This window comes from Pan paniscus, chromosome 17 (genome assembly GCF_029289425.2).
Source record: "Pan paniscus chromosome 17, NHGRI_mPanPan1-v2.0_pri, whole genome shotgun sequence".
NCBI classification, from domain to species: domain Eukaryota; kingdom Metazoa; phylum Chordata; class Mammalia; order Primates; family Hominidae; genus Pan; species Pan paniscus.
The window spans coordinates 78,155,570-78,181,431 of record NC_073266.2 but is presented as its reverse complement, the minus strand read 5'-3'; the positions used below and the strand labels follow the sequence as shown (position 1 = coordinate 78,181,431).

The following is a 25,862-nucleotide window of genomic DNA, read 5'->3' as shown; positions in this document are numbered from 1 at the left end:
CACAACGGGATACCACCTTACATGTATTAGAAGAACTGAAATAAAAAGGACTAAAAATTCCAAGTGTCAGAAAAGATATAAAGCAATGGGAACACTCATGCTTTGCTGTGGGAATTTAAAATTGTACAGCCACTGTAAAATGGTTTGGCAATTTTTTATAAAGTTAAACATGTATTTATTATATGACCCAGGAAACCCACTTCTTAATTACCCTATAAAAGGTAACATTTTTGTTAATAGGAAATCTGTATGCTAGTGTTCATATATAGGCATGGTAAAGTGCTTTTTTATTTGTTTTGTCATTTTTACATACTTTTAAGTACTTGATCTTTTTTCTGTACTGCCATTTTAGCTAAGTACAAAATTGGACTGTCTTTCTTTCACAAGAAAATTAAAAAAAATTTTTTTCTTAAATAACAGTTGTGTTGCAGTATAATTTAGTGTTATAATACTCACCTTTTTAAAGTGCACAATTATTGGTTTCTAGTTTATTCAGAGAGCTGTGCAACCATCATCACTATCTAATTTTACAGCACTTTCTTCATCACCAAAAGAACCTCTGTACTTATTAGCAGCTATTCCGAATCCTCCCCTAACCCCAAGCACCTGAATACACTAATTCTCTTCCTGTATTTATGGATTTGCCTATTCTGGATATTTGGACATCATATAAGATGTGAACTTTTGTGCTTGGCTTTTATCATTTAGCATATTGCTTTCAAGGTTTATACATGTTGTAACATGTATCAATATTCTATTCCTTTCTGTTGCCAAGTATAATCCACATTACTGTACCACATTTTGCTTATTCATTCATCAGTTGACGGAAACTTGTTTTTTTCCACTGTTTGGCTATTATGAATAATGCTCATATAAACATTCATGTCCATGTTTTTATGTGGACCTAAGTTTTTATTTTGGAAGTGGAATACCTAAGAGTGGAATTTCTGGGTCATATGGTAACTATGTTTAACATTTTGATGAAATGCCAACTGATTTTTCAAAGTCATTGCACCATTTTATCTGCCCCAAATATAGGAGGGTTCCAGTTTCTTCTACATTATCATAAACAAACACTTGGTACTGTTTGTCTTTTTATTTTAGTTATCCTAATGCGTGTGAAGTGATATCTCATTGTGGTTTTGATTTACGTTTCCTTAACGGTAATGATATTGATCATCTTTTCCTGTGCTTATCTTGTGTATCTTCTTTGGAGAAATGTTTGGTCAAATGACTTTCAAATCCTCATCAAATTTTACCTAAAAAATGTAGCTGGGATTTTTATGGAAACTCTTGTTTTGTCTGTAGATTAATTTGGGGAGTACAGAATTTTCAAGAAATTTGTCTTCTGATAATGAACATGGATTTATTTCTGTTTCTTTAGGTCTTTAATTTCTCTCAGTGATGGCTTGCAGTTTATTGTGTGCCTGTTTTGAACTTCTTTTGTTAAATTTATTGCAATTAATTTTATTGTTTTTGGTGCTATCATAAATAGAAAAACAATTCTTAATTTCACTTTCTGATTGCTAACTACGAGTGTTTAGACATAAAATTGATTTTTGTATTTTGATTTTGTATTGCTTTTAAATACTTTACTTTTAAGTCTTTAGTCTTTATTTGAACAAGTATTGCCTTTGTTAGGTCTGAATCCCAAGCTTCTGTTTGAATTAAGACAATATTATACAAAGAATTATGAGGGGATTAAGAAAACAATAAATAAACATTAGTTCTTTTGGTTATGATGCCTGCAATACTTTGACATAGAGTTTTCCTGTGCCAATTTTAGATTACCTAAGTCTATAACACATGTACTCTTCCAAAGAAGGAGAAACAGCTTAAATTTCTATGATTTTTATAGTAAGTTCTAAATGTACCAAGTAAGTAATAACATTTAGCCAGCTCCCTTAAAGCTACTCTTACTTAGACACGATCACATTTATTTGTGTGCATTTTTGTGAGGTCTTGTAAATGTGTGAATCGATCAACAAGTAATATAGCTTCACTTGTTCCCTGCTGTATTCTAGGTCCTAGCCTGAGTCCTTCCTTGCTCAATGAGGAGTCTAAAGACCTTTCATGGCTTTGGAGTTAAGAGGGTGAAAGGTAAGCATAAAATCAAAAGCAAAATGATGCAAAATTGTGCCTCTTTTATGAGGGACAAAGTCACAGAACTATAAATCATTTTGGAATTCAAGAAAAAGTATAGGTCATATTTAATAAAGCTATAAAATATCCGTCTATAATTGGCATTTTCACATATTTTCATCTTATTTCTTGGTAGCATTTAACTGTTCAATACAGAATTATTGTAACAAAAATTCAGCACTGTTGAACTATCACAGTAAATCATCTGTTTAAAGGAAAATTTAATTCATAACACAGTTATTGAATGTACTTGCTGTAATTATGCAATAATCAATCCATAGGATTTGAAAGGGGCTGAATCATGTTGATTTTCAAAGTTATCCATAAATCACTGAAGTGGACTGCATGTGCTAAGGTTAACGATGTTGAATGAGGTTATTGCACTTTTAATTATGTCAATTTTTCCCTGAGATGTGTGATCTGGGCAAAGAGAATTAACATAAAGTCTGCACTATGTCCCCCCAGCTCTTGACTAAACCAAAGGATAATTTGGATACAGCTCTACTTCCATTTCTATTTACCTCTAAATGATTTGAGGGACGAGAATAAGAGAACTGAGACTTGGAACTCCTGAGTGTACTATCTGTGAAAGATTGAACGTGTCATAAAATGCTACCAAGGCACAGCAGTGGTGACATGGCCCCAAACAGAATTTCAGGGTTGCCAGGAGGAAATTTCAAAGCTAACAGTTCAATTAGTGTTTGTATTGTGAGCTCTCTGCTGCAGCCAAGTTGATTTGGTCTGCCTGGGAGCACAGGACCCAGCTCAGCAAATGTAACATCCATTGTTTTGATCCAAATGTATTTCTTGCTGTCTCCAAAATCTTCCAGTCTCTCACAGATTTCTCCAAATATATCTTTATATTGGTAAATACAGGGAGTAGGATGCACAAAAAAATGACCTTTATTTTTGCTGTTAGAAAGGTAGACACTGAGTTTACAGGATATGTTAATGCAGGCAGGCAACTTGACTGTGAATCAAAAATAATTCATGGCTAAAATTCTTATAAAATTTCTTTACTTGACAAAAATATGTCTCTTCCTCCTAGATTAATATCACATTTTCTGATAAACTCTGATCATTTTATCAGAGAACTGACATTCTTTACACTTTAGAAACAAAATTATAGAACCAAAGTATAATTTTAAAATGTCTCTTTTTTGAGTTTTGTTGAATTATTTTAAATATGTTTCATTCAAGTGACAAATTCATAATCTTTACATTTTGTTTGTTTAAAGAGCTGCAGATCTTACGTTTCTTGACATTGTCACCAAACAAATGTCTAACCATCCTTCCAGGCCCAGCTGCTGTCTCTTTGTTCTCCACTGTGCCTCGAACACAAGTGTTTGCCCTCAGAAAAGCAGAAAGACAAACTAGAAAGCACATGAACTTTGAAACAGAGAACAGTGAATTCAAAACCGTACCACTGAAAACAAAACAAAAACCACCTTTAAAGTGTGTGTTCACAGTTTGTCAAGTTGCGATATTAATAATGCCAACATGTACTGTGGGCTTACTACATGCCAGACACTGTTTTAAGAGCTTAAAATATATCAACCAATTCACTGAATTCTCATACAACCTGTGAAGAAGTACCATTATTGTTCATTATAGTGATGGGGAAAGTGAATACAGAGAGAAATTCTTAGTAAGGAGCAAAGCTAGGATTCAATCCCAGGAAGGCTGATTCCAGAATTTGTGTTCTTAACCTCTTTGTTATATTTTTTTGGTCTTTTTTGTATTTTTGTGTACATCTTCACTTTTTTATTATACTTTGTTTTAGGGTACATGTGCACAACGTGCAGGTTTGTTACATATGTATACATGTGCCATGCTGGTGTGCTGCACCCATTAACTCTTCATTTAACATTAGGTATATCTCCTAATGCTATCCCTCCCCCCATCCCACCCCACAACAGGCCCTGGTGTGTGATGTTCCCCTTCCTGTGTCCATGTGTTCTCATTGTTCAATTCCCACCTATGAGTGAGAACATACGGTGTTTGGTTTTTTTGTCCTTGCCATAGTTTGCTCAGAATGATGGTTTCCAGCTTCATCCATGTCCCTACAAAGGACATGAACTCATCATTATTTTTTATGGCTGCATAGTATTCCATGCTGTATATGTGCCACATTTTCTTAATCCAGTCTATCATTGTTGGACATTTGGGTTGGTTCCAAGTCTTTGCTATTGTGAATAGTGATGCAGTAAACATACGTGTGCATGTGTCTTTATAGCAGCATGTTTTATAATCCTCTGGGTATATACCCAGTAATGGGATGGCTGGGTCAAATGGTATTTCTAGTTCTAGATCCCTGAGGAATCGCCACACTGACTTCCACAATGGTTGAACTAGTTTACAGTCCCACCAACAGTGTAAAAGTGTTCCTATTTCTCCACATCCTCTCCAGCACCTGTTGTTTCCTGACTTATTAACAATTGCCATTCTAACTGGTGTGAGATGGTATCTCATTGTGGTTTTGATTTGCATTTCTCTGATAGCCTGTGATGATGAGCATTTTTTCATGTGTTTTTTGGCTGCATAAATGTCTTCTTTTGAGAAGTGTCTGTTCATATCCTTCGCCCACTTGTTGATGGGGTGGTTTGTTTTTTTCTTGTAAATTTGTTTGAGTTCATTGTAGATTCTGGATATTAGCCCTTTGTCAGATGAGTAGATTGCAAAAATTTTCTACCATTCTGTAGGTTGCCTGTTCACTCTGATGATAGTTTTTTTTTTTTTTTTTTTGCTGTGCAGAAGCTCTTTGGTTGAATTAGATCCCATTTGTCAATTTTGACTTTTGTTGCCATTGCTTTTTGTGTTTTAGACATGAAGTCCTTGCCCATGCCTATGTCCTGAATGGTAATGCCTAGGTTTTCCTTCTAGGGTTTTTATGGTTTTAGGTCTAACATTTAAGTCTTTAATGCATCTTGAATTAATTTTTGTATAAGGTGTAAGGAAGGGATCCAGTTTCAGCTTTCTACATATGGCTAGCCAGTTTTCCCAGCACCATTTATTAAATAGGGAATCGTTTCCTCATTTCTTGTTTTTGTCAGATTTGTCAAAGATCAGATGGTTGTAGATGTGTGGCATTATTTCTGAGGGCTCTGTTCTGTTCCATTGGTCTATATCTCTGTTTTGGTACCAGTACCATGCTGTTTTGGTTACTGTAGACTTGTAGTTGTTAGTATAGTTTGAAGTCAGGTAGCATGATGCCTCCAGCTTTGTTCTTTTGGCTTAGGATTGACTTGGCAATGTGGGCTCTTTTTTGGTTCCATATGAACTTTAAAATAGTTTTTTCCGATTCTGTGAAGAAAGTCATTGGTTGCTTGATGGGGATGGCATTGAATCTATAAATTACCTTGGGCAGTATTGCCATTTTCATGATATTGATTCTTCCTACCCATGAGCTTGGAATTGTGACTATATATTCTTTAGAAATAATGATCAGCTAAAATAAAATGAATTATGTCAAGGTGATTTTGAACTGAAAAATGGCTGTTAATCAGATTATCAACAAACATTTAAGTAGGAGTTTCAAAATGAAGCTTACCAGCAGTTTAAACTTAGAAGGTTTTTTAAACTTAGAAGGTTTAAAACCCAATTATTCATTTTCATCAAAGTGAAAATAGCAAAAATATTCATAGCCATTAAAGGAACTGTAGTTTTATAAAGGATCTGCTAGAATTTATTGAGCAAAGCTGTCCATGAATTGCAGCAAAGCATTTGGCAGATTTTTTGCCATCCACACTTGAGAAGAAACCTAGCTAGCTTCAGATTTTGATTGTATTACTCATCAACAGCATGACGTTAGACACATTATTTAAACTTTAAGCCTTAATCTTCACATTCATGAAATGGAGACAATAAATCATTTAAATCATAATGTCAATCGAGAATTAAATGAGACCATGCAAGTTAGGTTAGCAAGGTAGCAAACCATGTGATACACGAGAAGTGTTCATGTAATGTTAGCTATGGTTTATGTATTTTTGGATAATTACAAAAGGGTGTCACTACAGTTGATATTTAGGGACATTAAAATGATGTTGCGGAAAAAAATGAGTTAAATTAGGAGCTTGATACAAGCTATGGTCACTTCTAAACAAATATGTAAGGATCAAAAGGCATATATGTCAGCCCAGTTATTCCCTTCCCTCTCTCTGCTCCAAAATATACAGATTTATACATCGTAATTGTTTAAAAAAGAGAAACATGTTATATATTTTATTCTTGACAGAGATGAAATACTACAAGAGGATACTGAAACTGATTTCAATACAGGAAGTCTTTATTCAGTTAATTCAAGGACATAAAATACATGTTAAGGTATTAAATGTCCACAATGGAATTTCTCTTCACAAGAGGAGAGGTTTTTGTCTCTTATTTACTGATGTATCCTAAGCACACTAAGAACGTACCTAACATTTAACAGGTGCTAAATATTTAAACAAACGTGTGTGTGTGTGTGTGTGTATAAGCTGGATTACCTTTCATCTTACATAGCATAGAATAAGAATTAAAAGTTCTTATTCATAACATTTTTATAACATTTTCAATATTCCTTTCTTATTATCCTTAGGAATAGAATTAAGTTGATGTTTACATGGTATATTCAAGTTCACATTGAAGTATCATAAATCCTTCCCAAGCCTTTCAATTTCATCAATAAGATAGTCAACATCTTTTTGTCTTGTGGGAGGATTAGAAAAAAACCATTCGCAAAAAATTTACTTTGTCTCCACATGGCTGGTAGCTTATCATGATTGTGCCTTCCATCATCATCTGTGCTTTAATCTTTGGAGCAATCTGTGTGTAAGTGTAACTATTATTATAAAGAAGTTTTACAAGTAAATATTCTTTCATATTCCAGATGGCTATGTAACTATCATTAGCTTCAAGTAAATTGTAGGCAATTTAAGACCATCAGGGATAATTTTTAAGAAATGGCTTAGTACAAAAAAGCAGCAAATTCTATATTCATATTGCAGCTCTCATTACCCCATGATTTACAATTACCAACCATAAAGTAATATAAATTTGCTAGACTGCATTAAAGAAAGGCATGTGCCATTTCCTTATATTTATATAGCAATTCAAATAGAAGTACCTGGGAAAGAGATAAAATGAAATAGAGAATGGAAAAATAGTATCATGTTTTAGTATTATTTGCATTATTTGAATCATTATTGTATATCTTGAGTTTTTCTACAAGGTCACTATTTTGGAGCAAATATAGTTTCTTTGTAAATTTCACAGAGACAAGCTCTGTTTAATTATCTTGTTCAGCTCCTAAAATGGCATCATGCAGGTGGCGTTAGAGCACATTAAAACAACTTTGGCTACTGTTACAGGGCAAAGTGACACGAACACTCAGAAAAGCCAAAGATAGCGTTCTATAACTACTCAATGTGCACTTATTCATGGTCTATTTCTGCAAACAATTTACCTTTAAATGCTACAAATGCTATCCATATTTAACTTTCCTATAAGACTGTCTGATGGCAGTGCAGAAGCAAATATACATTTATATATATATATATTTACGCATATGTAAATATATACACACAAACAATTATATATATATATATATACACACACTCACAATACAATCTCATATATACACACACACACATACAATTCTATCATTCAATAGTCAGGATTTTTATTTCGTGTCCTTCTCTAATTAATATTTTATTCAATATAACAATACTATATTGGGTATTTTTTATTATCTGCAATACGGTGGGAAATTGTTTAATAGTCTTGGCTTGCCCTCCAGTCAGGAACATGTGTAGAACTCTAAGAGGTTGAGTGGTTTGGGTGTACCTCTAGAAGCCTTCTTGCTTCTGACTAACTCAGTTGGTGGTAGCTACCCTCATGGAAGGTGACATTTATATGCTTAGAAAAAAAAATAAGAGCTTCACTTAGTCCTTGCCTCAAACCACAACATATTTAAATAAGAGTACTGTGAAAAGCAAGAAGGAAAACAAAAAACTACATTTTCTGTTACAAGCCCAGTGAAATTTACTAATGATGATAGAAAAAGTTGAAGGCCTTAAACATTAATGTCAGACAATTTTTGTTCAACTTACTTTAGGGCAACTCAAATTATGTAAAATACGTGGTCGAACTATCAGCATAATTCAGAAAGGTGTGGTAATATTATAAAATAAATATTATGATACATGATTAAGTTTAGGCAAAAGCTCATATTAAATATATGGATAGGGCCAGGCACGGTGGCTCATGCCCGTAATCCCAGCGCTTTGGGAGGCCAAGGCGGGTGGATCACAAGGTCAGGAGATCAAGACCATCCTGGCTAACACGGTGAAACCCCGTCTCCACTAAAAGATACAAAAAATTAGCCAGGCATGTTGGTGGGTGCCTGTAGTCCCAGCTACTCAGGAGGCTGAGGCAGGAGAATGGAGTGAACCCGGGAGGTGGAGGTTGCAGTGAGCCGAGATTGCGCCACTGCACTCCAGCCTGGGCGACAGAGAGAGACTGTCTCAAAAAATAAAAAATAAAAATAAATATATGGATAAATAGCATATAATGGTGGTAATGTCCACATTAATTATGAAGATAAAGATGAAATATTCTCATTGTATGACATGCATTTTAATTCTTTTCAGTATTGTTAATGGAACTATTATAAAATATCTCTCAGATTCTTGCTCAGATAATTTATGATAAATATTTTAAAATTGATAACATTTCTTTAAGTATCTCTTCTATTTTTCTTTGGAATTGTAGTTATTTATATTTTTTATTCTCTCCCACTAACTTTTCAAGCCAACTGAGGATAAGGATTCTGTCTTATTCATTTTATAACTTGCAACTCCTACTGGTACACCTGGGAAATATTAACTAATGAATAAATTCACCAAAGCGTATGAATTTCAGCTGATTGCATATTAGGCATTGAAATATTTTTTCAATATGTAACTAATGAATGGATTAATTTCAAAATGACTAATGGGTTGAGTTCTCAGTGAGCCCCATATAATTATTAAACCAGTAGCTTGGAATCATATGACCACCAATCCACTAACCAAACTAAATAGACGCATTAAAAGTCAATATTAAAATTAGAATTAAAAATACCACACACTAAAAATTAAAAAGAAAAAAAAACCTTTACCTTTCGGAGTTCTTGATCTCTTTCAAAACCTTTTGGAATATGTTTAAGCCTTGCTGGGAAATACCAGAAGCAGACATTAGTGAACTCAGGCTAAATCAAAGAAAAATATTTTACAAGTATCCATAAAAACTCCACTTAATTCTTTAGTGACTTCATTATTTCAGAAGTACTTTAATTTATCTCACTTAATGTTTATGTATTTAAATAAAGGTTTCTTTCTGTGCTTAGTACATGTCAGGGCCTGGATTCAGAGATAAAAGAAGTAGCTACTTTCCTCAGAGAGGGCCTAGTCTGGCACGGGATCTGCTTGTTTCTCCAATAAACTCTTGAGTCATGATTCTTGAGGATTTTCATATCTATGTGATCATCTTCCCCATATTTTGGTTTACAAATTCCTTCAAACTTCCATTCATCCATGCCATGACCATGACGTCAACTGTTTTAAACAAATAATGGTAGCATCAGTTTTGTATTTGAGAAAGATCACTCAAGTTGAAGGATAATTGATTCGAGGGAAGTATGATTGAAGATAGGAGAATATTAGTAAATAGAATGTTCCCATAATTCAGGAGAGAATGAAAAGGACTTCACTGAAGGCATAGCTGTAGTGTAGATAGGAGTGTTTCCATTTCCAAAAGCTTCAAGGGAAAGAATTGATCAGCATGATGATGAATGTCAGGCTTTCAAGATGAATTCAAAGTTTCTGGCTTAGATGACTGAGTGTCATTCACATAGACAAAGGATGGAAGGGAACTTAAGTCAGCTATCAAAGCTTATCTCAGAGATGAAGTTAAACTGTCAGATTGTGCGTAGTATTAAAAACAAAGAAAAGTTTAGTTTTCACTTAAAAGCAGAACAATAAGCAAATATTAAGATAATAACAGAGAGGGAGACAATTTAGAAGATAAACAAGGCACCTTTGTTTCTTAATAGTTACTCTTATTAGAATGATTTAATGAGTGCCAGTAGAAGGTTTATTGAGCCTTAAAGATTGATATACAATGTAATGCTAGCAAAATTCTCAAATCTTTCATTAATATCAGCTTAGTGACTTGATAACAATGTACCAAAGATTATTATAATTTAAAGCCTACCTTCTCTTATATTATCTACTGTCTGGAAATGCAATTGCCTACTCTAAGATACAGAAAAAAAAACTAAGAACAATTAAATTCCATCTTATTTAGTGTCAGAGATGCCAGAGATGCAGTTAAAAGCAAACAGTTTCATTGTTTTAAAAATGTAAAAATTGAAGGTACTCATTAACTTAGTCTTTTGGACTCTTTGCTTATAAGACAAGGAACTTAAATTAAAAATGTTTTAAAACCTAACTTATATGAGCTTAGGTAAAATAAAATGCTTACAATAATTAAGTATACCTATAAGGTTCTCCCAACACATGAGATAAGTAATAGATTCAGATAAAAATACTCAGAAAAGAAAATAGAGATCCATTGAATTATCTCAAAAATTAAATAAATAAAAAGCTAAGAGTCCTCCTTACCTCTGCATCAAACACAAGCTTAAAGTTATCTTTTTTCTTTAAAACCTTATAGAAGTATTTTGCAAGTTCCATGTATTTGTTGATTTGTTCCTCAAAGCCAAGGGTTCCCTATAAATTTAAAATAAATCAAAGGCTTAATTTAAGTAAGATACTTTAAATTACCTTCAAGATGTTCCTCAGATTTATTTAATGTGCTTTAGTATCTGTGAAACTCAGACTCATATATTCCACTGCCTGTTCAAATCTCCATTTTTATAACTAATAACATCTTAAATGACATGTTCAAAACTGAAATCCTAATGTTTCTATATGCAACTTGTTTCTACCAGTCTTCTCAATCTCAAAACATGTAAATTCTATTTTCAAGTTCCTGAGGCCCAAAAGATTGCAGTTGTTCTCACCCAGGACGCTCCTCTTTTTCTCATACTCCACACCTAATATTGTGGCAAATTTCCCTGGGCTTACCTTCTGATATGGTTTGGCTGTTTCCCCACCCAAATCTCATCTTGAATTGTAGCTCCCATAATCCCCACGTGTCATGGAAAGGACCCAGTAGGAGGTAACTGAATCATGGGGGTGGTTACCCCCATGCTGTTCTCATGATAGTGAGCTCTCACGAGATCTGATGGTTTCCTAAGGGGCTTTTCCCCCCTTCACTTGGCACTTCTCCTTGCTACCGCCATGTGAAGAAGGACGTGTTTGCTTCCCCTTCTGCCATGATTGTAAGTAAGTTTCATGGGCCTCCCCAGCCATGCTGAACTGTGAGTCAGTTAAACCTCTTTCCTTTATAAATTACCCAGTCCTGGGTATGTTTTTATTAGCACCATAAGAATGGGCAAATATACCTTCAAAATCTAATTAGAATTTGATATTTCCTAATATATTCACTGTCACTATGTCAGCCCAATCACTCTCTCCTTCATTACTGAAACTGCTTCCTAACTGATCTTTCTGCTTCTGCCTAGGCATCGATTGCCCATGTTGAGTCCATGCCATTCACATTTACTTTAGGCTTATGTAGTGGGGAGACTTTCCAGTCCTATGAGGTGGTACTTCAGTGTATTCTCAGTAATTAAGCCATCTTTGTGACCAAGGTTTACTTTATCGGTGTACAAGCTGTGTAGTCGCACAGGGCTCCCGTACTCAAAAGGGTTTCATATTAGTTGAATGACGTGCTGTCACAGTCCTGAAATTCTTTAAAGTTTTATTTTGGGCTTGTGTTTTGTAAGCAAAGTCCAATGGGACAATGAAGCATGCACATAAGCTAAGGATGTACATGCAACATAAATGTCTACCATGTTTTAACACCTCATTTATACATAGCATTTGAAATGCACCATAAGCATAGTATTCCAGTGGACTCATGATACACAGGAGCCCAGTCACACTCAATGTCAGTACAATGTAAGCGTGTTGCATCTACAACATACAATACTGTAAGTGAGGATGCTGGGAGTCCCAAAAGGCCACACTTTCTGTTTAAACTAGGACTTGTTTCCAATGCAGGAAGAAAGCTGTAATGTTCTAAGAAACACTAATTAATAGTCAAGGAACCCTTTTATATCCATTCTTACTTGTGTTACTTCTCTGTATTAACCATACTCACTCCACTCTGGCCACATAGATCTCCTGTTGTGCATTATGCAGAGTAGGCAGGCTCTGTCTCAAAGTTTTTAAATTGTGTTTCCTTTTAGCTATGCTTCTCCTAAATGCAACATGAAATGCAGCATGACCTCCTCTTCACTTTTTTGAGATTTTTATTCAAATATCACCTTTTATTGGTGATGATCATTCTATTTAACATTATAAATACTCATCATCCCTAGCACTCTGTATTCTTTTTTATTGTCTTATTTTTCTCCCTAGGAAATAGGGATTTATAAAAATTTATCTATTTATTTAAATGATTAAACTATGTATATATGTACAAATCAAAATATGTTATAAGTTTTGATTGTAAGAACGTATGATCAAACCTGGCAACTCACAACTGCAAACAAACATTGGCTTGGCAAAGGCACTATTAGTCACTGAAATGCCTATGAATAGGTAGGATTAAATGTCAATGAACTAATTTCTTGAGACAACCACTTTATCATTTGACACTATGCCAGGTATTTTTTTTCCTGAGGGCAATTAGTTTAGGGGAAACTGCTGGTAGTTAAAAATAAATCAAAACAAACTTATAGAAAAGTTAATTGATATTATTGAAAAAGAATATTCTGAGTCTTAATTCTGAAGAAATGAGGCTAAGGACCACTGAAGTCATTGCCATAGAGCATATCATCACTCTCCGGAATTTTTTTCTGTAGAATCTTTTGGTAACATTCATGCATGTTGAAATGACAATAAAAATATTATGCCATGTGTCTATATAGTAAATGCATTTTTAAGTTTCTTGAAAAAATGTCTACAAAAATTAAATAGCAACGACAATGGCAACTTTAGTCTAAACTTTAAGAAATTCTGTTAGACCAGGTCCTCCCAAAAGCAGATGCCAAAATGGGATTAAAAATCCTCAAGAATTGTATTGGTGGAAGTCCCTGTGTGAAAGACAGAGGAGAGAGAGCCGATTAGACTGGGAGAGCCATCAGACAGTGGAGAAGTCTGGCTCTAAGTTAAAGGGAGGTTAAGGGGTGGTGGGGGGGCAGCATCCATGACTACCATAAAGTCTGAGGAAGATTTAGAAAGGCCACAGGTATCTTTATGCCAAGTCAGCTTTCAGAAGACTCTCCTGTCTCCTAGGAACGAGGACTGCCTTGGAATCCTTGCCAATTCAGTCACTGCCTGGAACAACCTTTTGGAAGCACAGACTCAAAGTAAATGCAATGGTGGATTTTAGAAGAGCAGATGAGGCTCTTGGACAATTAAGCTTTCTGTAGCATTCTGATGGCCAGATTCATTTCATGATTCCAGAATCTGTCCAATTCATGTAAAAAATTCATCCCAAAGTAGGCTTTTGCATTATATTTATTTTTGCATACATAAGTAATGTTTGTGGAATCTTATGTCTATTTTTTCTCTGATTTTTATAATGTCACAGTACTTTATATAATTAATTACATTTATAAGAAATCTAAATTTTATTAATCATGGCTCCTCTTGCAAAAAACAAAGTATTCATTGTGTAATTAAAGCAAATGATAACAAAATAGAATTTTTTATTTATATTTCTAGATTTTCTCTTAATGCCCATTATTTTGGCAAGAGTGCTAATGGTGGCTCACATAAAAATATTTAAATATTTAATAATTATAAATTATGATAACAAACTTTCAAGTCAACTCCTTTCTTTCAAGCTCAACACAGATTTTTACCTGAACCTGATTTGCACCATGTAGGATAGTTACTTTTGAGTAAAAAACCTTCCACTATACTGAGTTTTTGTCACCTATTCCTGGAAATAGCCTTGCATATGTAATATCTATAGATGCATCATTTTTATGCCATATTCTCTGTATGCAAAGAAAAAAAGATGAACCTGATTTCTTATCACTATTCTGTGTGCACTTTGCCATTCTTATAGTGCTATGAATTGTATCAAGACAGCCAACAAGAACTTGTGGAAAGAAACGTACATGTTGGCTATAGATGAGTAGCCAGGTCTCATCTAAAACTCTATTGCTTAGAGTTAGTTCTCTCCATCCATCAGTAAGCTACTGTTTCTGTATCTACTTAATAGACATAATAATACCGAAACTGCCTTTGCAAAAATTATAACAGTGAGAAAAATTTAACCTGACTCCATTTTGCTTCTAACCTCCAAGCTGCCCTAGTTCTTTCCTCAGTGTAGGCCAAGCTAACTATGGGATAAAGTTTATAGTTTAACTTCAAAACAAAAATGATAACAGTCTCTTCCCAAAACTAACCTTGTCCTTGCTCAAGAACTGAATCAACCTTTCTAAAACTAACAAATTAGTCACAAGGTTAGAATTATAGTTTAGGAGTCATATAGACACAAATTAGTCACAAGGTTAGAATTATAGTTTAGGAGTCATATAGACAGAAGACACAAGATTTTTAGCCGCTGCAATTACTCCTAAAGATCACATCACTATTGTAAACCCTAAGATTTGTGCTTCAGGTATTTTTTAGACCCTGCATTCTGATGGACCAGCTAGGATCACCTGTGCTGATAACCCATACCAAGAAACCAGCTCATCTGGTCTTGGGACCCCCACCCAGGAAATGACTCAGCACAAGAATACAGCTTTGATCTCCTGTGACATCATCCCTGACTTGACCAATCAACTTTCCCCATTCCCTAGCCCCCTGCCTACCAAATTATACTTGAAAACCCCTAGCTTCAGAGTTTTCAGGGAGGCTGATTTGAGAAATAAACTTCCATCCTTCCACTTTGCTGGCCCCCGCAATTATTAAACTCTTTCTCTATTGCAATACCACTGTCTGAGTCCATTGGTTTTATCTGTGAAGCAAGCAAGAAAGAAGACCCTGCTGGGCAATTACAATACGTATCCAACAGAACTATTGGAAAACAAAAGCGAGATAACACACGTAAAGGTCCTAGTGCAATAGATGTTCAATAAGTGCTAGGTCCATTTTGGTGAGTTAATGTATTAATGTTTTCAAACCTTATTACCAAAAGTATTCAAAGTGAGTTACCAGTATATATATACATATATATATATACACACATATATATGTATATATATGTGTATATATAGACATACATATATATACACATATATATAACAGTGTTTTTTAGAAATACATATATCTGAGCAAGATGATTATAAATTTACAAAAAAGTAGTCAATTAATATAATAAAGTTAGAAGAGAAAATGAGTGCCAAGGTATTGCACACCAACTGAAAAAGGACCAATAATTTGCCTCTGTGATTCATTTTACAGACCATATTATTCTATTTGTGTTTTGTACTAAGAATTTCATATCCACTTAAACTAATTGTTCTGGACACTGACACCCTGATACTGACACCAGAGAAGAATACCTTGTGATTCATAGAGGATAGTGTATAGTGGACAAAGTCCTCAGCACATGGCTATACATAATTTCACACTTTCTTTAGGGCTTTTCTTTGTTATGCCACTTGATATGGGACAACCCATGAAAGAAAACCTAAAAGTAATTCAGTCAATATAAGAAAAACACTTCATGTTCCTGCATGATTAGGGCTCTCTGAGCAAAATTACTGACAACCTGGGCTAAAGGAATAGTGAATAATGAACGAGCCTTGGAACTTAAAAATAGAAGATGTCTCCTTTTTTTCCATACCAATACCAATTTGTTTTTCACATTCTGTTACTGCTGATCCCCTTTGTGGTGGAGGCATATGCTGTTTGTTCCCACTGAAGGGGTAATTAAACCTTTGCTATCTCCCCAGGAGTCAAATATTTTCTTTCTGTCTTAGAGTGAGGTAGAGACCTTTCCCTCCTCCCCCGAAAGAGTATTTGTTTGTTTGAATTCCAGAGTACAAGATTTCATAGGCCCCACCTCCAAGTACCAGCTCCTACATAAGATTCCAGTTTCACAATTTTAGGGTTTCCTGCAGGATAGTATAAATCTCCTTTGTACCTGTAGGCTAAGATGCCCTCATGGTGGTGTCCCAAGGGGAAAATAGAGTGTGAGTGTCTATGCTAAGATATTCTGTAAGTAAATAATTTATCTTTCTCTGATCTAAAAAGCTTCATGTTTATTTTAAGGCTAAGATTTTCAAAAGTATGGATATTAAAAATATATCAGTTAAGTCAATTTTATAAAAGGCCAAACTGTGACCCAGGTGATAGCTCTGTAAAACAGAGTAGAATGGAATTTATTAGTTTCATACATTACCAGAGTTTTTTCATACATTACCAGAGTTTTTTCCCCCTAAAATTTGTTTTATTACATTTTGTATATATGGATGTGTGTTATTACATTAACATAAATTGTATTTCTTAATGTGGGTTGTTTTAAAAAGTTCAAATGTCACCCTTTTATTGAATACACTAATAGATGAACTATATGATCCTTTAGATAATTGTATAAATATCACTTCTTTTAAAAAATATTTTGATAAGTGTTGAACATTTGTTCAAGGTTGTCTCAAGACAAGTATTTAGGTATATACACTGTTATTTAAGCTAAGTCAAGCTGCATGCTTTGATTAGCAGCTAAACTATTAAATAGGAGAACTGGTGACCTCTTACAAAGTTGAAAAACTTTATAAAAATATTTACAAAATACAATCTGTACAGAAGTGGGTTGAGAAACATTGGGATTATCAGTGTCTGAAATTTACACAAGGCTGCATGGGTGCAAAAATTGGAGCTTTAAAGTCTTTTAAGTTTACCCAAAATTCCAAATTGTCCATTTAAAAAATCTTCAGGAAAAGAACTTACAGAATGCATATCTTAGAATAGTAAAAATTATCTATGAAACTTCAAAGTTTATATAATTGCTAAGTGTAATCCTGTGTTACTGATCATATAGATATCTGTATCAGAACGTTGGCTACATAATAGGCTCTTGATAGATGATTTCTATGAAAAGCATTGTCTTCGCTTTTGGAATACCAAATTTCTAACAAAAGAAATGACTTCAAATTAAATAGTAGGGCTAATAATATATCAAAGATGCTTTTAGTTCATGTCAAACCTTTGATAACAGTGTATATACCTAAATACTTGTCTTGAGGTTCAAACTTGAACAAATGTTCAACACTTATCAAAATATTTTTTAAAAGAAGTTATATTTATACAATTATCTAAAGGATCATATAGTTCATCTATTAGTGTATGCAATAAAAGGGTGACATTTGAACTTCTTAAAACAACCCACAGTAAGAAATACATTTTATGTTAATGTAATAACACACATCCATATAAACAAAATGTAATAAAACAAAATAAAACAGAACCTAATGTCCATCTTTCTACAGAAGACTAGGAAGGGGGTGAAACACACACATACATATATACAAAATGTAATAAAACAAAACAGAACCTAATGTCCATCTTTCTATAGAGGACTAGGAAGGGGGTAAAAGAAATAGCTTTATAAAATCTTGTCGGTTATTTCAATTAAACATAAATAATGGGCAAGAGGAAGGTGCAGAACACATAATTTTTGTTGTATAATATTTGGAGAAACTGTATCTTCAGACTCTGACCCTGAAGTAGATTGATCTTTCAGGCAATAAATAAGTATTCACATCTGAGATTCAATATTGACTTCAGGTAGCTTGACCCATTATCACTTTCTATTAATAAAGGTGAAAAAGAGGCCTAAAAAGGTGCTAACACGTTTTTATGTTTCTAACATGTTTTTTATTCCTGAAATTTCATGGAGTACATGGTAATGGTGGGACTGCCAAATATTCTTGTCACCTCAGTTAGAATTTTGACTTGAGAAACCACTTGCAATTTGCAGTTAGAAAGGTGGCAGTTTTCTTGAGAGGTATTTAGGAAAATAATGGAACTATAATTTGGGATTCATAGGGTTCTAAAAATTAATGGAATCATCTAAATATTGGATGCAAATAACTAGGACCTAAATAACCACAGATTGAATAAAGGTAAACACACTGGCAATGGAAGTAACTTATATTTGGAAGAGTTCTTAAAAATTCAAGAGCCAAAAAATCTTCTGCAGAATTTAAATTATATTCCTTTACTTAGTCATTTATATTTTCCTTGTGACCAAAATCATAAAATGTGAGATGAGTTAAAAGATCAGTCTGTGACTTTGGCCATTTTCATATGACTCATATCATATGGCAATGACCATAATCATAGATAATTATGATTGAATTCTTGACTCTACCATAAGCTTTTATATAATAGGTGTGAGACATGAATATGCAATGACTGTCTTCATATTGATCCTAAAATTGTAACAAAATAATTATGCTGGACATTTGACCACATTCTGATGATTTTCATAAATGTCTCCTTTCATATTCTTTTCTCTATTGTCCTTTAAAAATAACATTACATAATAAACTTTAATACCATTAAAATCATTGTTAGTAATTTTGACTCAGTATTTACTGTCACCTCTTGTCTCTGGTAGATTTGGTACAGTTTCTGAAAGGATTTCCTGTTTAAATTCTGGGTTGTTTTCTCTTAGCATTTATGAATGAGAACCATGCATACTTTCATTATGTTGATTTGTTTTTTTCAGCTTTTAAAGCTAAAATTTATAAGCCTTGTGAAGCTAAACTGTGTCATAAAAAAGTATCAAGATGCTCCAAGCTCAATAATATAAAAAATTGTATTTTATCTTAATTGAAATTAACTTGTAACAATGATAACTCTTGGATTATATGGTGAATTATAGCAATATAGTTAAGTTTATATGTAATATTTTATTTAAACTGTATTATATCTGTATAAGGAGGTAGGTACAATGTAATTGTACAAATGAGGAGCCTGAATCTGAAAGAATTTAAATTACTTGTTTAGGTTCTTTGCATATTATAATATTCTTGTGATATTTCTCAAATTTCCCCTGCTATTAGAGGTAATGAAGAGTCAAAGACACCTAAGCTTACTTATTTTAAATATAACATCATACTTTTATGTTCATTAGGACTAGAGAATATTAAATTTGAGTCTATGTTTATACTTAGTCAAAGTTACATATGTTGAAAGTGTTAATAGAAAAAGGTAGAGTTGTGTAAATTGGTTTAAGTACCAATGGAAGCTCACTAATTGACTGTCTCCTAGCCTTATTAAATCAATATTCTGGCTACTCCGTTTTTGTATTGGGCAGGTGAATACAGATGGGGAAAAGCAACTTGGAGAATTGGTGTTAATGTAAAGTTACAACCACAAATCTCAACTAGACCTTTAGCACCTCTCCACAGTCTGACTAGCGTTTCCTGGCCAATCCTCCATTGCATAGATAATTTTTCATTTGCCTCACTAAATCTCCAGTTTCCCTTCACTCCTCGCAATTTCAGTAGATGATCTTGTTTCTTGCTCTTTAACAAAATAGGAAAACTCAGCAAATAACATTGTAGAACCAAGTCTACCATTCTGCCTATTTGTATACAGTCTTTCCTCTAGTTATTAGGTAGGTGCAAAAGTAATTGTGGTTTCTGCCATTTTTAATGGTAAAAAACAATTAAAAATATAGCAAAAACTGAAATTTCTTTTGCACCAACATAATACAACAGATGGATTGCACCTGACTCTAGATAGGATAAGCCCATCTAATTGTAAACTACATCACTTGCTCACCTTTTGCCTACAACAAAGTACCCATTCCAGTTTTTCACTTTCTTCTTGCATAATGATATTTTCCATCTATTAGACTATGGCAAAAAGTATATTTGTATGCTATAACAAAGCTCATCTATAACAACAGAAACAAAAATTCCTTTGGATGTGAATTTCCCTCCAGCTACCACTGTGTCTCCCTCGCCCTTTATAGTCAATCTCCTCAAAACACTTTTCTACATTCGCTCTTTTCGTTTCCTTACTTTCTATTCTCACACAACTGTTCTTACTGAGATCACTACTGAACCATGATGAAGTATTTATTTTTCAATTTCCAGTTCTCATTTTAGTCAAGCAACACACAGAGTTTGATACAGTATCATTCTTTGTTTTCTGAAATTCTTTCTTCCCATGGATTTGGTGACACCTCCCCATCTTTTCCATCTTTTCTTTTCTTGATGGAGTTTCGCTCTATTGCCAGGCTGGAGTGCAGTGGCACGATCTCGGCTCACTGCAACCTCTGCCTTCAGGGTTCAAGCGATTCTCCTGCTTCAGCCTCCCAAATTGCTGGGATTACAGGCTTGCACCACCACGCCCAGCTAATTTTTGTATTTTTAGTAGAGACGGGGTTTCACCATGTTGGCCAGGATGGTCTCAATCTCTTGACCTCAGGTGATCTGCCTGCCTTGGCCTCCCAAAATGCTGGGATTACAGGCATAAGCCACGGCACCTGACTGACACCTCACCTTCTTAGTTATCCTTCTATATACTTGGCTACACTTCAGAGTGTCCCTGGTTGGATCTTTTCTGCTTCTCCCTGATTTCCATGTTTTAAGTTTCATTTCCCTGCCTTCTCTTGTTTCTACCTACAGTCAGTCCCATGACTTCAAATACTATCTACATGTAAATACTTTTTAAATGTATATTATCTTCCACAACTTCCAAATTGAACCTCAATTCACTATTCAACATCTTCACTTTATTATCTGTCAGTCTTAACTTAAAAAAATGATATTTCAATGATAAAAATCAGTTCTTTCCATCACCTTCTTAAATTCAGGATATAACTCTTTTCTCCTAGTTGCTCAGATCAAAATGGTTGGAATGTCCTTTCACTCCCTCCTCCTTATACCCTACATCCAATCCATTAGTAAGTCCTATTTATTTTACCTTAGAACTACTCTAGGATCCAACTACTTTTCACTAGTTTCACTGCTACCACTTTAGGCCAATCCACTGTCATGTCTTGCCCAGACCACTGGAAGGACCTCCTAACTAATCATATTGTTTCTCTTCTCTTCCCTGCCATGCATTTATCGTAAGAAGCCAAAACAATTCCCTTTAAAACATAAATCTGATTCTGTCTCTCCTTGGATCAAAACCATTTACTGATTTTACGTAACACTGAAAACAATATCCAAAGTCCTTGTTTTTAATGCATAACCTGTCATCACTCTATATTCTCTAAGCTCCCTTAGTTTTTTTAGATATCATTTCTAGCTAACTTATTGATTATTGTCTATAGCACCCAAACCCTCCACAACCCTCCCAAATGTCACTGACATGAGAAAAGGAAATTTGGTTTCTTTGCTCACTGCATTCCCCAGCACCTAGACTGCCGCCTGGTTAAATAGTGCTCAACAAATCATGAGTAAATTGTTAAACTTCATCAATGTAGATGGTGCATTGCTACAGAGTAATTTAAATGTGAATGAGTCAGACTGGTCCTATAGTCTCCAGTTTCATTATTCCCTCTTTTCTTAACAACCTGTGCATTTCAGACACTTACACATCTGTTTGGCGCCTGACAACATTGAGAGGTTCTCATCTTAGGAACACACCTGAGGTTCATGTATTCTCTACTGTCTCGTGGTGTAAAAGGTCAGAATCCCAAATAAATAATGAAAATCATTAGATTGATTAGTTAAATTTGTTCTTGTTAAAAACCACATTATTATAGCCCTAAAACTTTAAAATTTTGGTGTTTTATTCCAAATATGCATATTAATATGACCCTTACCCCCTTTCTTTTCTACTCCAGTAAAAAGTAGAATGAGTAAAAGATGACAGATTCCTACCTTTGCTTTCCACATTAACCACTGCTTGAAGATATCAACATGTCGGCCACACTGAATAGTTTTATCCGCAGTGTCAAAGTCAACATTGTAGAGTTTACCTGACTGGAAAAGATATTCAGCTTGCATCTGATTACATGCATCTAGAAGGCCCTAAAAAAGGAAAAACATATCTAACATGTAAGTCATATACATTTCAATAAGAAACCACAATTATTTATTTCACTTAACTATTTCCACTTTGAATGCAAATTTAAGTAGAATTTTGCATATTTAATGTAGAAATATATCCTTTTTTGAAAATAAATGACCGTATTCAGTTTTTTTGATTTTTCTAGAATATGGTGCAATTTGGTGAATACTTGTCTATTTTTTAAAACTTTTCTTAAATGCCTTGAAGTCTTGCTGCTCTTTTGAAATTATGTGACTGTCATTTAATAATGTTAATGAGAACTGACTGCCTAGTCCACTTTAACTAAACTATCCTGTGAACCAACGATGTAGATGCCAAATAAACAGCTCTGATGACCATAGTAGATGAAGAATAAAATAATCCATACATTTAATCCATTCATTTAATTTTGTCTTTTTCTAGCCTTTTGTCTCATATGAAAAATGTGGAAAACATTCCTCCTCAGTATTAAAGACTTCAAGAAGCTTTACTTTGGAAGATTAAGAAATAATCACTAGAAAAGGACATGTTACCCATCACTGAGACAGAAATGTTTTCTCAGTATGTATGTTGCTTCAGCCAACAAAACATAAATTTATGTGCATTGATGGGGTATAATTTAAATGTTAATTAAGCAGAACTATTTGTACAAGAGGTAAATAACATTATATGTATTTATGTGTTTGCTATATGCTTTCCATTTCACATTACATCATTTGATCCTCATGGAAAACTGATGGTGTAGGTACTATAATGACAACATTTTTATAGATTGAAGAAACTGAGAATATTAACATGTTAAGTAATTTTCAAGAACATATATCTATACAATGATGAATTTGGGAGCTGACAAAAGGGCAGTTTGACTTGAGGTTTGTGGAAACACAACATCCTAAGGAAGATAACTCACACTCTGTTTCAGGATAGGCTTGTGGATCTATAGGAAGGACCACAATGTGACGGTCAGTGTTGAAGTATTTCAGGGAAATAGAATAGAAATTATAACTCAAAAATGAAAATAGTTTATGAATCTGTATTTTGGGTGTCCTATTTACACATGTAAATATTTTCTTCTTAGGCTCTTTTGAACCCCCTTTTTAATCTTTTGTTAGAGCAGGCCTGGAGACTATTGTAAACACTTTAAAACAGTATCATCAAGATGAGCTTCTGCACAGCAAAAGAAACTACCATCAGAGTCAGCAGGCAACCTACAGAATGGGAGAAAATTTTTGCAATCTACTCATCTGACAAAGGGCTAATATCCAGAATCTACAATGAACTCAAACAAATTTACAATAAAAAAAACAAACAACCCCATCAAAAAGTGGGCGAAGGATATGAACAGACACTTCTCGAAAGAAGACATGTATGCAGCCAAAAGACACATGAAAAAATGCTCATCATCACAGGCCATCAGAGAAATGCAAATCAAAACCACAATGAGATACCATGTCACACCAGTTAGAATGGCGATCATTAAAAAGTCAAGAAACAACCGGTGCTGGAGAGGATGTGGAGAAATAGGAACACTTTTACACTGTTGGTGGGACTGTAAACTAGTTTAACCATTGTAGAAGACAGTGTGGCGATTCCTCAGGGATCTAGAACTAGAAATACCATTTGACCCAGCCATCCCATTACTGGGTATATACCCGAAGGATTATAAATCATGCTGCTATAAAGACACATCCACACATATGTTTATTATGGCAATATTCACAATAGCAAAGACTTGGAACCAACCCAAATGTCCAACAACTGGATTAAGAAAATGTGGCACATATACACCATGGAATACTATGCAGCCATAAAAAATGATGAGTTCATGTCCTTTATAGGGACATGGATGAAGCTGGAAACCATCATTCTCAGCAAACTATGGCAAGGACAAAAAACCAAACATTGCATGTTCTCACTCATAGGTGGGAATTGAATAATGAGAACACTTGGACACAGGAAAGGGCACATCACACACAAGGGCCTGTTGTGGGGTGGGAGGAGGAGGGAGGGATAGCATTAGGAGATATACCTAATGTAAATGATGAGTTAATGGGTGCAGCACACCAACATGGCACATGTATACATATGTAACAAACCTGCACGTTGTGCACATGTACTGTAGAACTTAAAGTATAAAAAAAAATGAGCTTTATCTGGTGTGATGATTGAGCTACACTTAGTCATTAAGCAGCATATATTTATAGCACCTGTCATACATGGTGCTGAGACGGTGGATTTGTGGTGAGAAAAAGGGTAGAGAGACTCTGCCTTCATAGAACTTATAGTCTGAGTGGCAGGAGGCTGGGTAGGTAAGGGCGGGGCTGGGCACTAAACACAATGTCACAGATATGAGTGTCAAATTATACCCATGATAAATGTTATTAAAGAGTTTTCATGGTGCTATAGAATATTCTGGCCTAAGGGTCAAAGATTCCATGTAGCCTGGAAGTCAAGGAAGGTTTCTGAGTAAAAAAACATTTTTGAATTCAGCAGTTTAGCAAGAAATATGCTGGGGGAGAGAGCTGTGGGAGTGAAAGTTGAGTCAGACCATGACAGGTGGAAGGAGAAAGATGTACTGAGATCATAATGGAGACAGCTGCACTACATCTTTTTGGAACTAAAAGGAAGCCAATGGATATGAATAAAACAATAGGAAACACAAGAGGAAGTAAGAGTTCAGAGAAAGCCACAGACTACACCTCCTGGGCCTTTGTGCAATGTCAAGGATTTCAATCCCCATCTTAGCGACAAAGAGAAGCTACTTAATGAGTTTATATTTTGCATTATGAAAAGCTTCTTCTGAATAAATGAAATTGATGTGGCTGGCATTTTGTTTGAAAAACATATGGTATTTTCATTCCCTTGAGTGTAAAAATGAAGAATATTTAAAATCAGTTTAAATATATTTTATGTACAATTATACAAAAATGTATATATTTACTTCCTTATAGTCAATTCCTTGTCAGCATTGAAAAATATGTTCATTAAATATTGATATACTCAACTTGTTCTACTCATTAAGGCACGAATTAAAATTGTCTATCTGCAGCCCTGGACATTCAAATGGTTAATAGATAAGAATCGAACGTTCCTCTTAATTCAAGGCTACACCAAGATAGACTTGTTTTCCAGAAATGACCTTAAAAATAGTAAATGCTTATTGGTTTGGGAATTCTGCTGTACTTCCATTGACCATCCATCTATCTTTAGGAAAAGGTAAAGTACTAGACAAAATATAAAAAACAATTTATTTGAAAACTCATGATAGGTACTTATGTAGAATAAAATGTATTACTTCAACATACTCATGGTGGGCTAAGAAATCAGAGAAGACTGCAGAAAATTTGTATTTGAGCCATAAAAAGAAAGGTATCTGAAATCTGAAAGTTAAATAGAGACCTGTTAGCAAGGTGGGGGTTGGAGACAAATTTGAAAACTTCTCAAATGAAAAAAAAATACGGCCAAACAATAATGTCAAGGTTCTGGACACATACCAATGCTGAAGAAGGATCAGTCTGCTAACCTGCAGGCTTTGAGCATCTGCCATTTTGTGGATGGGATATTGCTGCCATGCAGCCAACTTAGCAGGAGCTGAAGCAGAGATAATGTTAACAGTTCTAGTCAGCAGAGCTGATAATGCAC

General features: G+C 34.4%; 1 long non-coding RNA gene across 1 annotated transcript in view; it reads left to right on the top strand.

The window, feature by feature from the left end:
- The window catches only part of LOC117976824 (uncharacterized), a 298,034-nt gene extending 273,840 nt beyond the window's left edge, over positions 1–24,194 (top strand). Inside the window, exons 3-5 of the long non-coding RNA XR_004667589.2 lie at positions 2,025–2,100; positions 22,015–22,228; positions 22,644–24,194. This is a non-coding gene — a long non-coding RNA (uncharacterized LOC117976824). The remainder of the gene's footprint in view (positions 1–2,024; positions 2,101–22,014; positions 22,229–22,643) is intronic.
- Positions 24,195–25,862: the final 1,668 nt, after the last annotated feature.